The following is a 12,524-nucleotide window of genomic DNA, read 5'->3' as shown; positions in this document are numbered from 1 at the left end:
TCTAGAGCGACGGCTCACCCACGTGACTCTCTCGGGTGGGGCGGGGGCCGGGCGGGGAGACGCCGGAGCCCTTGTGCGCGTGCGCAGAGGCACAGCACACGCTTTCCCGGTAACTAAGGGAAGTCCCTTTTCTGCCTGGAATTACTTTGCTAAACACCCTTATTAGGTTGAAGGCAAATTTGCAGATCCTCAAAGCAGTTTACAACTTTGTTCAGAGTCCTATCGAAATTTCTCTGCACTCCGTTGAAAACCAACTAATAAGAGTAACCGTATTGTGAGCTCAGGGGCATTGTCCCTGAGTTTTGGCGTATGTCTCCTACAAAAGTATTCTGATTTGGAAGGGTAAGTAAGGGTTTACCTGTGTGCGATATTTTTTATATAGATTACCTTAAGAAGGTACTATTTTCATGCCCATTTCCAAATAACAAGGTCAGAAAAGCCACAAGGATTGTCAGATTTAGCAAATAAAAAGACGGAATGCCCAGTTAAATCCGAAATTTCAGATAAACAACAAAAAATACTTTCTTAGATGTGTGCCCCCTAATTAGTGCATGGGGCATAATTATACTAAAAAATGATTCCTTGTTTATTTGTAAGTGAAACGCAACTGGGCATTCTGTATTTTATGTCAACCCTAAAAGCCACGAGAGCTAAGAGGCACAGCCTAAAGTTAAACAAAGTCAGACTCTACAGCCACACTGTTAACACTAAATTAACAAAAAAGCCAAACAGCTTTTCTGTGATTTCTCTCCTCATTATAGCTGTTACTTTAATCAGGTGCTGGAGAATTTAGTGGGATAAGATAGTTCTGCTATCCAGAAATGCACAAGAAGTGGGAAACAGAAACAGAAATTACTGCCTAATATAAATTTAATAATAAAAGTAGTGAAAACTGATGAAGCATACCAGAGAGGAGAAAGTAATTATGTTAGTCTGTGGACTATGCAAAGAAATACTATTTATTAGTGACATCCTTCAATGTTTAGCTCAAATATCCTTTCTGTACTCTGTGCCCCATCTCTTGGTGGTGAAAGCAATTTCTTCCTCCTCTGAATTTTCATGACTGTCCCTCACTTAAAATATTTACCATTTCCTATAGATAGTTATGTACAACAATCATTGCCCCAACTGAATTACCTTATGACACTGTGACTTTGTGCATAGGAGCCCCTCAAGTAATAGGTAAACAAGGAATCTGGAAACTTCCTAGCCAATCTGTCTGTTAGTAAGTCTACTGAGGGTAGAGTCTGTTTTCTAAGAAAAAGCTAGATTTTATATATTGTAAAAATTGGGGTAAAGATATTTATCGAGTATCTACTTTATGCCAAACACTTCATATATTTTCTCTTATTAATTCTCCCTGTAACCTTGTGTTGTGGGTGCTACCCCAACTTTTAAAGATGAGGAAACAAATTTGGTGAAGTAGTATCAACCTTGTCCCAGGTCATATAGGTATTAGTTGCAAAGTTACTGGGCTGAGTCTGTGTTTCACTGGCCCTACAGAGGAAAGAAAGACATTCTGAGGTGATATGACTTCCTAAGGTCATAAAACAGATTACTAAAATAAGGCAAAGAGGCACAGAGAGCAGGGCCCAAGATTTAGTCAGAGGACACAGAATTAGGTCCTGATTTCTCTCTCAAGCAACACTAGATATTAGGAAGAATTTGGTCTTCCTTTGGAATTTGGTTGTAACGAAACAACCTTTAATTGTTGAATCGCTGTATTGTATGCCTGAAACTGAAATAACACTGTAGTTTAACTAACGAATTAAAATTAAAACTTGAATAAATAATGGTAGTACACACACACAATCTCAACCTTTAACAAATACAGCTTCTAAAAAAAAAAAAAACAAAAAAAACCCAAATACAGCTTCTAATAAAGTTCACAAGTTGAGAGTGCTTAATATTTACTTTTTGATAAGTAAGAAGATGTTCTTATGTATGTAATACAAGAGGTTTTCAAAACATTTCTTTCTCTTACAGTCCCATTTTTCTAAGTGTGTTCTAGTTTCCACGTTCCAAATCTTACTTAGAGTGATGAAACGTGGACTCCGGAGCTGAACTTCTTAAGTTTAAACCCCAATTAGGCAAATTAGTATCTATGTAATATTGGGCAAGCTATGTTTGCTTCTCTGTGTTTAGGATTCCTCATCTGTAATTAGTTAGAATGTTAGCACAGAATTTAGAGTCGTAAGTTCATGTATGTAAAGCTCTTGAAGTCTAGCCTGGCACATAAAAAAAAAAATTATTAGATTCCCTTGAAGTGGCCTTCTTTCCTCATTTGTTATCTAGCCAAAGTTTAGTGGGTTCCAGAAAGCAGAGTGTCTTCTTCTTTACCCTCCTAGATATAGTGTTGGAAGGTCTCTACCTTGAGAATGTGATCTGCCTCCAAAATCCACCCCGGTTGTTATATAGTGCAGTGGAGGCAATGTAAGTCACTGATCACAGCTGAGAGAAATGTAAAAAAGATCTCAGATAAACCTCACTGAGTGTGCTTGCTGAGCTGAAATTGGAATTCAGGAAGAGTTAATTTATTGTGTTTTCTTAAGGTTATTTGACTGGAATTTTTTCATTTTGAAGTGGAAGGAGCAAGAAAGAATTTTGTGCACCATGCCCGGGGAGATTTATTCATTCATTCATTCTTTAACAATTACTGGTTAAATATCTACCAAGCTTTAGATACTCGAACGGCTCTGGTATTGCAGGCAGTGAACAATAACTTACCTTCTAGTTGTGTTTGTCAGGACCTCAGATAATGAACAAGTAAGCAAATAATAGCATGTCAACTATGGAGAAGCATCCTAAAGAAAATGAAACAAGGTGATGTAATAGAGAGGGATAGTGGAAATATACTTTAGATTGGTCAAGGAATACATTGCCAAGAAGTGGCATTTACACTAAGGTATAAAGGAGGAGTAGGAGACATGAAGGCAAACATCTGGGGAACGAGAGTTGGGATTAGAATATAGAGGCCCTGAAGCAGGAGAAAGCCTGCCTTACTCAAGATAATAACCAAAGGCCTGTGTGGCCAGACCATAGGTAGTGAGCGAGGCAAGTGTGGTGGAGATGTCAGAGAGGCAGTCAGGGTTTAAGATTTTATTTACTTATTTGTGTGTGAGAGAGAGAGAGAGCACACGCAGGGGGAGCGGCAGGCAGAGGGAGAAACAGACTCCCCATTGAGCAAGAAGTCCCACGTGGGGCTTGATCTAAGGACCCTGGGATCATAACCTGAGCCGAAGGCAGACACTTAACCAACCAAACTACCCAGGCATCCCTAGGCAGGGATTTTAGTCAGCAAATTGACATGAACTAGTCTGCATTTTTAAATGGTTATACTCTGGAAAGCAGTTAGATTTTGGAAAACCAGCTCTTGGGTAGAAGTGTGAAAGCAGGAGAATCCATTTGGGGGATATTCCAGATTAATCCTAACTAATGTAGGCATTAAAGTTAATATCACCTAATTTGCATGTACAGACTGTAGCAATCTAGGGGCCTAGATGACGAGTGGTGGCAGTGGAAACCAGATAAAAATGGAAAGACTCAAAAGGTATTTTGGGTAATGTATAGAATTACTGAATCATTACACTGTACACCTGAAACTAACACTGAATGTTAATTATACTTCACTAAAAAAAGAAAACAATGAACATGTTTAAAATCTCAAAAAAAAAAAAGATATTCTGGAACTATTGAACTAAGATCAATGGAATTTATGGTGGGTTGGATGCTTTTGAAAGAGAAAGAGGATATAGAAATAAAATGCAGACTATAAGACGAGATAAAGCATCCGTCCTCCCAGACAGCTGGAGGTTTTGGGCCCTGGCCAAGGGATAGAGTCATAAACTATAGCTACTGTGTTAGTGAAAACTCTTTGAGGAACAGCATGCTGCATTGGCTCTGGAGTCAGAGTCCATTTATATCCCTGTCACTTACCAGCCAGGCGACTTCGGGAAAATTGCTTAAATTCACTGTACCTCGGTTTCCTTGACTGAAGATAGGGAAAAAACTACTGCCCACATGATAAAGTTGCTGTGAAGTTAAAATGAAATAATGCATACAGTGTGTTAACGTGGCATCTAGAATGTAGTTTGCCCATGGTAAAGGTTAGCCATTATCCTTCTCCGGTATTAGTATTACTTGGAGCACATAGCACGCAGCCCTGGGAACAAAGTGAGATACAGTCACACATGTACACACATGCCCTGTGCTAATGAGTCTGGTGAGGTGCCTTGGTAAATAAGGTTCAAGAGAAAAATGGAGCTGATTCATCCCTGTGAACTCCCATAAGTAACTGGCTTGGGCAGTGGCGGTGGGGGAGGGGGATGGATTGTGCCAATCATTCAGACACAAGATGGGCATTATGGCAGAGACTGCTGTTTGTCCCCCAGTATCTCTCCTCTCTGCTATGAGTTAAATTGTGTCCCCCTTAAAATTCATATGTTGAAGTCCTAAGCCCCAATACCTCAGAATGTGACTTTATTTGGAGACAGGTCTCTATAGAGATAATCAAGTTAAATTGAGGTTATTATGGTACATCATAATCCAGTATGACTAATGCCCTTATGAAAAGGGGAAATTCGGACACCAATACATATAGAGGAAAGGCTGTGTGAAGAGACACAGGAAGATAGCTTGGCCCTCCAAGCTGAGGAGAGAGGCCTGGAATAGATTCTTTTCTCACCGCACTCAGAATGAACCAACCTGCCAACACCTGAATTTTTAATTTCTAGTCCTTAGATCTGTGAGAATAAATCTCTATTGTGTAAGCCACCTCTCAAGAGACTGATTGATAAACCAGAATGTCACAGGATAAGAACTGTTTCTTCTTAGGGCATTCTCTCTTGACCCATAAGTTCCTTTAACCAAATCATGGATTGGAAAGATGCTCAGTGAATATAAGACTAAATGAAAGACGAGGGAATAGATCTAAAATGTTTCCTTGAAATTGTAATGAACCATAGTCCTTTGTCATTCCAGGAACATTTCTGGGTAAAGAAAAGACAAAGCATCCTAGGGGCGCCTGGGTGGCTCAGTTAAGTGTCTGCCTTAGGCTCAGGTCATGATCTCGGGGTCTGGGATCCTGGGATTGAGCCCAGTGTTGGGATCCCTGCTCAGTGGGGAGTCTGCTTGTCCTTCTGCGCCTCCCCCAGCTCGTGCTCCCTCTGTCTCTCTCTCAAATAAATAAAATCTTTTTAAAAAGGAGAAAAAGACAAAGCATCTTTTCCTCTTGACTGAACTAAAAACTTTGTTTCTTTGACTCTCCTTTTTACTAGCTACTTTTTACTAGCCCTTATACTTGCTTCATACAAACTTTTTTTTTTAATTTTTTTTTTAAAGATTTTATTTATTTGACAGAGAGAGACACAGCGAGAGAGGGAACACAAGCTGGGGGAGTGGGAGAGGGAGAAGCAGGTCCCCCGCCGAGCAGGGAGCCCGACGCGGGCCTCGATCCCAGGACCCTGGGACCAGGACCCGAGCCGAAGGCAGACGCTCAATGACTGAGCCACCCAGGCACCCCTTTATACAAACTCTTGACCAAGATTTAGGAAATATGTCTGTTCCAGAGGGTTACTCTGGGAATTTCTATTCCCTATTCTTGTGGGTTGAGTCTTACTAGTTAATTTCAGATGATTACGTTTTCTTGTCCCTAAGTTCTAGGGTTCCCTACTTTCTTTTGCTACCCAGGAACTGACTACATTAGTTAACTTCAGTAAGTACGATTTCTGACAGATGTTCTAGGAATCAAAAGCTATTAACTCATTATTCAGAGTTACTGCACCCTTTAATAAAAGAAATTGTCTATAGCTTTCCACATCTATTTTCTCAGTTCAAACCTGCTTTTCAGGTTATTCTATAACTTGAAGTTGACTGATTTGTTCATCATAATTAGATGTGTTGCAATGCAGTTGTGCTTAGTGATTTTCATTGCAATCTATTTAAAATTATTCCTGTACATAAATTGTTGAGAGGAAAGAGCCTTCAAGTTTAAATGAGTTTAATTATCATCTTATAGCCATACAGGAAATATTTAAATGTTATATTGGCATTGATTCCATTGCATCGAAAGAAATTATGAATAGCTAATTTGTAAATACTGTGTAGGTTCTGCATTCAATCTTGTCTGAATAAACTCAGATTTGACTGCCTAGAGACACAGTGTCTTGGAAGTTACTTGGATAAATGTCTTGTTTCATCCTGGTGAATAACCTGATAAACTGGAAGTCTTTTTCTTTTTGAGCTTTATGTGTAATTAAGAAATGCTTTTAATACCTCCTTATTCCAGTATTTTCTTTATCAGAAAATATTCTTGGAGCTTAAACCATCTGAGTTCTCCATTAAAGTGATCTTTGAAACAAATAGGCATTTTGACTTAAAAGGGGCAACAGAGATCATACATAACAGTTATTTCAGTGTAGCGCTGAAGAGTACAATATATTAAAAGCTCTGAAATTGCTTAAAGTGAAATACTTGAGTGAACTGCAATTTTGGAACTTAACTGGAATGCACTGTAATCCACACTACGTCCTCAGGGGTTGGCATGTCTTTTAGAATGGCATGTCAAGTGCGCAATTAGTCTTTCTGATGAAAATTCTATGCCTGTAAGACCTCTTTTCTCAGTTGCCACCTCTTTTAATCACTGTACGGAAAATTCTCCACATCTGTGAGCTCTTAGAATTTTAGCCAGTGGTTCTTAATCAAGATAGCACATTAGAGTCACTCCAGGGAATTTTTGAGTGATTGATTTTTCACTTTTGATGTGCTACACTTGTATTTTGTTTTGTTTTTGCAAAAGCTTTGTAATTTACATACCAAAATATCCCACCATTTGAAGTACAGTCCAGTGGCATTTACTGAATTTATATAGTTGCACAACTATTCCCAAAATTTAGTTTGAGAAACTACCATGGCCCTGCACAATGTTCGTTGTGTCTGTTTGTAGACAATCATATGGAAGCTTAAAAAAAAATAATAGCCAGACCTCATCCCCTAGACCAATAATATCAGAATCTTGTTGAGGGTAAAACACCAACATTATTTTGTTTGACAAAACACCCCATATGACTTAATGTAAACCAGCACTGAGATCCACTGATTTGGAGAAAACTTCATAGAAAAGGTGAAGATTTGGAAAGTGTAAGTGTAACCGCTTACTAACCAAGAGATCTGATCAATTGAGACCAATGTTGTCACAACACCAGCACTGTGACAAAGACCTTTAGAACATCTAGAGGATGGTGTTTTTTTTTTTATCACTCTGCTATTCCTATTGTTTCCTTTCCCTAGAATCTTCTCTCCTTTCTCCTGCAGCTCCCTCCAGGCACATCCAGTTGGCCTAATGAATTCAAACACATCTCCAAAGAATTTTCGTTGCTGTCCCACTTGTGTCTCCACAACTCTTTGAACGAACTGCTGTCTTAGTCCTTATGGCACTGCATGGCAACTATGTGTTTACATTCCACGTCTTCCATTGTTCTGAAACCTCCTTGAAAAGCAGAGGCTATGACGCATTCATTTTAGTATTCTCGACAGTGTCTAGCATGGAGATTCCCCATTAAGTGTTTGTTGAATTCAGAAAGACAAGTGATTAAAAACAAAACAAAACACTATGGGAAGCTTCAGCAGTGATTCACAACCTTGACTACAAATTAGAATCAACTGAGGAGTTTTCCCAAATCCCTATGACCAAATCACACCTTAGACACTTAAGTCAGAATTTCTAGGAATAGAAGACAGTAACACTTTTTTTCCAGCTCCTCTGGTGATTCTAATGTGTAGCCGAACTTGAGAACCAGGAGATTAAAGCCTTAGAGGATAGTCCCAAATTACCTCCTGGACCAAAAAGAGCTCTGCCCCCATGTCTAAAATACATAAATTATTTGTTGTTTTTTGCCTGAAAAGAGCTCAGAAACACATGTGGACTACTGACATATATCTGTGTAAAATATATACAAAGCCCCTAAGAGTCTCAAGAAAGAGTAATGGCAATTCATACAGCACAAATTACTGAAGCCTGATTACTTTCTTCCTGATATCTCACTTGAGGAAGCATTATGAAATAGGATCTTAATTTGGTTAGAAAATTGGAAGTGTCAAAGCAAAAGTTGCACTGAACAGTGTTAAATTGGTAAGGAAGTCTCTCAAGTAGGGGAGAGATCAGAACTCCGCTCCACTGAAACAGAGTGAGAGCATTTTTAAGTGCTAGTGTGTGAGTGAGAACACAGGACATCTGTATCTGCTCACTGGCTTTACTCAAAGGAAAAGTAAACTTTCTTAAACTTTCTTATGTCTTTGTAGCAGGATGCAGGTTTACCATAGGAAGCAAGGCACCTACCAGAATTAGCTTCTGCCCTTCCATGGTAACAGAGGTAGGACTGCTATCTCCTTTGGTGATTACATTTCAGAAGCATGAATCACAAATTCTTGAGAAAGATGTTCCTAAATTGTAAAACTGGCAAGAGACTTTTTAAAAAGATTTCCATCTCCAAGGGGAGAATTATAAGTTTTCTAAAGAAAATGCTCTAGGAAAGTGGAGGTCAGGGGTTTAGTCGGGAAGCAGCCTCTCTAAAGTTTAGTCAAGCCGGAAATGTGAAGGCAGTCTTGGCCAAAGTCAAATAAATAGGTAATTTTGAACCCCTGAGGGCAGTAAATAAGGTCGGGTCCAGAGGCCCTGCGGAAGAAGTGCCTCAGCAAAGAGCTTTCAGCAGCGAAGTTTAGTTAGCATGAGGGGATTGGAGAGGAAAGCTAGCAAAGGGCTTGAGGAATTTCTGGAGATGGTTTGAATATTTTGCAGGTTTCCCTGCAGAGCCTGGTTGATATCCAGCAAATGAGATGGAAAATACACCCTTCAGCACACTCTTCTTCCTGAAGGAATGCTGGGGTCCACATTCCACCCTAACCCTCAGCTCCTGAGGAAAATACCCACGGCTGCAATCCCCAACTGGCCTGAAAAGGTCCTGCTAACCAGCTCATTGCTCTATTGGATGAGGTCCAATCAAATGTAACTTCTAGCCCCAAACCCTCTTAATATATTATCCCGAGCCAATTATGACAGTAGAGGAAGCCACTGAGACATTTGCCCTGCACTTGTTCCAACAAGCAGTGTGAGTTACAGCTTGTTGCAATTTGGGGAGACTACTTTTGGTTTTATCGTGGAATTATAGGAGTACTTTTTCTTTTTCTTTTTACACATTATGATTCTTTTTCACCTTCTATCTGGCAGCTTCTCCTTCCTCATGGCTCTCACTCTTTTCTGCTTCAGCACTTGAGTTTTTAACCTTTCATCAGCTTAACTCAGCAATTTTCAACCTCAGACCTATGTCTTCAGGTATATATTTTCTGGTTTCTCCAATTTACCATTCTTTTCATTGGCACTTAAAGATATTTTCTCATTTTATTCTATTATTTTGGTTCTTCCTGAGAAAGGGATTATTTTAAAATATCTTTGAAACACAAGGACTTATGATGTCATAGGGGAGATTTATTTTATGAACCAATTGCCACAATATAAAGGGCATCTATATTGTAGCATTCCATCAATAAAAGAATTATAAATGAAAAAAGGTACAGTCATATAATGGAATGCTGTATGCTCTTAAATGAACTTATTTACTGCATCAGTGAGAATAGAGCTAGATCTTAAAAATATAATGTTCAAAGAAGCAACAAGTGTTGGCGAGCATGTGGAGAAAAGGAAAGCCTCTTGCACTGTTGGTGGGAAGGCAAGCTGGTGCAGCCACTGTGGAAAACAGTATGGAAGTTCCTCAACAAGTTGAAAATAGAGCTACCCTATGACCCAGCAATTGCACTACTGGGTATTTACCCAAAGAATATGAAAACACTAATTCGAGGGGATACATGGACCCCGATGTTTATTGCAGCATTATCTACAATAGCTAAACTGTGGAAGGGAAGCAGCCAAGTACCCATTGGTAGATGAATGGATCTAGAGAGTACAATGTTAAGCAAATGATTTCACTTATATGTGAAATTTAAGAAACAAAAAAGATGAACAAAGAAAAAAAAAAGACAAACCAATAAACAGACTCTTAACTACAGAGAACAGACTGATAGTTACCAAAGGGCAGGTGGGTAGGGGGATGGGTGAAATAAGTGAAGGGAATTAAGAGTACATTTATCTTGATGAGCACTGAGTAATATGTGGAACCACTCAATCACTATAGCGTACACTTGAAATCAGTATAATACTGTGTTAACTATACTGGAATTAAAATAAAAATACACATATAATGTCAGTTAAAAAACAAGACATGGAACTAAATATTGGCATGCCATATAATAGTCATGTACATTAGTTAAAATTAAAAAGTAGCAGTACAGCATATATATGTATATATATTTTTAAGGATCTTGGAAGGTTATACAACATATACATATAGCTTCTGGAAACAGTACTTGGAAGAGTATTCAAGGGAACTTTAGTGATATCGATAATGTTTCATTAAAGAAATAAGAAATTAGAGGCCCATAATCCAAAATGTAATTCTGAATAGAATACCGTAAATCTGCTTTATGTTCTTTTTACTTGTCTAGATCACTTAAAATTACAAAAACAGAGCAATAATAAAGGCAAAGTTCACATGATGGGTCTAAGCCAGGAGTTCAGAAGAAAGGGAACTCACCATCAGGGTGATCAGAGTCATTCTGGCAGGTGAATATGCAGGGTTTGGGAGTTGGGTTGAATATCCATAAGCAGAAATGAATGCACATGGCAATTTAGTTGGAAGGAGTCACACAAACCAAAAAGGCAGATAATAAAATTCAATGTCAGGATATATCCAAAATAAGTACATTTTTTAAATCAAAATTTGAGGCCAAGAAGAAGAAATTTCTATATATAGCATTATGAGGAATATTTAGAACCAGAGTGAAGTGGGTAGATTTCTCTAAGATAGCTCTTCTGTTGGCATTATTGTTAAGTTATGGAACAAAGAGGAAACAAGAACTTGGTCAGACAATTACAGGGGTAGAAGCCAAACTAGCCTAGAAAGCATCTAATCCAACTTACTCTTACAAAAGAGGAAACTGAGGCCCAGAAATTACAGTTACCAGTAGTCAAGCCCAATCTAGACTCTGACCATCATATCAATGTCATCAGAACACAATTCGATAAGACTAACCATGTCTTGATTTTCTCTACTGCAGTAAAACAGAGTTATTCACTTCACATGCTGAAATGTAGGAAGAATGATGTATAGAAATTATAATGTCGGCTCTAGGTAGTGTTTTTAAATTTCACAGATAAAACGGATACTTTGGTAAATTCATTTTGTTAACTCCATTTTAATCTATTTTATGCAAAGAAAGATTATTTTAGAAAATCAAAGATGTTTTAGCATAGGTTAAATGATGTAAATTGAGAGCATATAAAAGAATAGCATAAGCCCTCTGTCTTAGCACCTGTTAAAGCTGGCTTAAAGGAATGTACACACACAAAAAAAATTGTTAAGAATTCTTACAAAATCCCTAAGGCAATAATAGCAAATGAATTTTATGCAACCAATAATAAACTATTGGGGGGGGGCGGTGAAGGAGCGCTCAGAACCTAACAAGACTGTATAGCACACTGAACATCATCAGTGCCCTCTTTTAAGAAAACAAACATAACAGAATTTGACATTAGAAAAGGATGCTCTACCCGGTTCCCTTAATCAAGAATTTCTCTAGGGCATTTGAAATAAAACTTAATTTATGGAACTTCGATAAATACATAATTTTTAAGAAACATCACTTTAGCAAGCAAAGAAATAAATATTTATCTTGCTCCGTACTCGCTGTGGGTTGAGTACATGTGTCTCCTAGATGACAGATGGTCCAAATTAATCTGAACGTTAAACATTATGCCCTGGGTGGATTGAAGCAATAACGGTTTTCAGAACAGTCAGTGCCAGCATGTGGCCCAGAAGCAGTTTCAGGCACAGCAAGGGAGGCAGCCCATCAGGGGTCTCAACCAGCCTTCTTTCCTGCTTCTCAATTCTGTTAGATTGACAAAAGCAATCCTTAGGATATTTTCTAGAGTCTTCCCTTCAGGTCTCAACTAATGATTCAGCAAATGCCCTGAACTTCCAATTGGGAGCTTATTAATAACCTTCTGAATCCGTGGGAGATCGATAATGCAGGCTAGGACCGGGTGTGTGAAACAGGCCTGTCCTTTTCCCTTCTGTTTTGGTAGTGCTTGTTAACGCATTTGACTCCCTTGCATTCCAAAGGGCCCTTGTTTGGCTGTCTTTTTAAAGTCTATTTCATTATTATTTTATTATTATTTGCTCACCAGGGCTTTCACAACGGTCTTGGCTTACCTTGGGATTTTACATTCCAAATTGTGATCTCAGCCTCCAAGACGAAGGTACTGATCTTTCCAAAAAATTTTAATGTATATTAACCATTTTATTTATTTATTTTTTAAACATTTTTTAAAAAGATTTTATTTATTTATTTGAAAGAGAGAGTGAGAGAGCACAAGCAGGGACAGCAGGAGAAGGAGAGGGAGAAACAGGCTCCCC

General features: G+C 38.5%; 1 protein-coding gene across 1 annotated transcript in view; it reads left to right on the top strand.

Moving 5' to 3' along the window:
• Window positions 1–218: 218 nt before the first annotated feature.
• ATP10D (ATPase phospholipid transporting 10D (putative)) overlaps window positions 219–12,524 on the top strand; it is a 118,861-nt gene continuing 106,555 nt past the window's right edge. The window contains exon 1 of the mRNA XM_035005041.1: window positions 219–342. The gene's annotated coding sequence lies outside the window, so the exon portion shown is untranslated. The remainder of the gene's footprint in view (window positions 343–12,524) is intronic.

The sequence above is a fragment of the Mirounga leonina genome, unplaced genomic scaffold, assembly GCF_011800145.1.
Source record: "Mirounga leonina isolate KUSES-001 unplaced genomic scaffold, KU_Mleo_1.0 Mir_129, whole genome shotgun sequence".
Taxonomy (NCBI): domain Eukaryota; kingdom Metazoa; phylum Chordata; class Mammalia; order Carnivora; family Phocidae; genus Mirounga; species Mirounga leonina.
The sequence above is the reverse complement of the archived record's forward strand: the minus strand, read 5'-3'. Positions and strand labels throughout refer to the sequence as shown.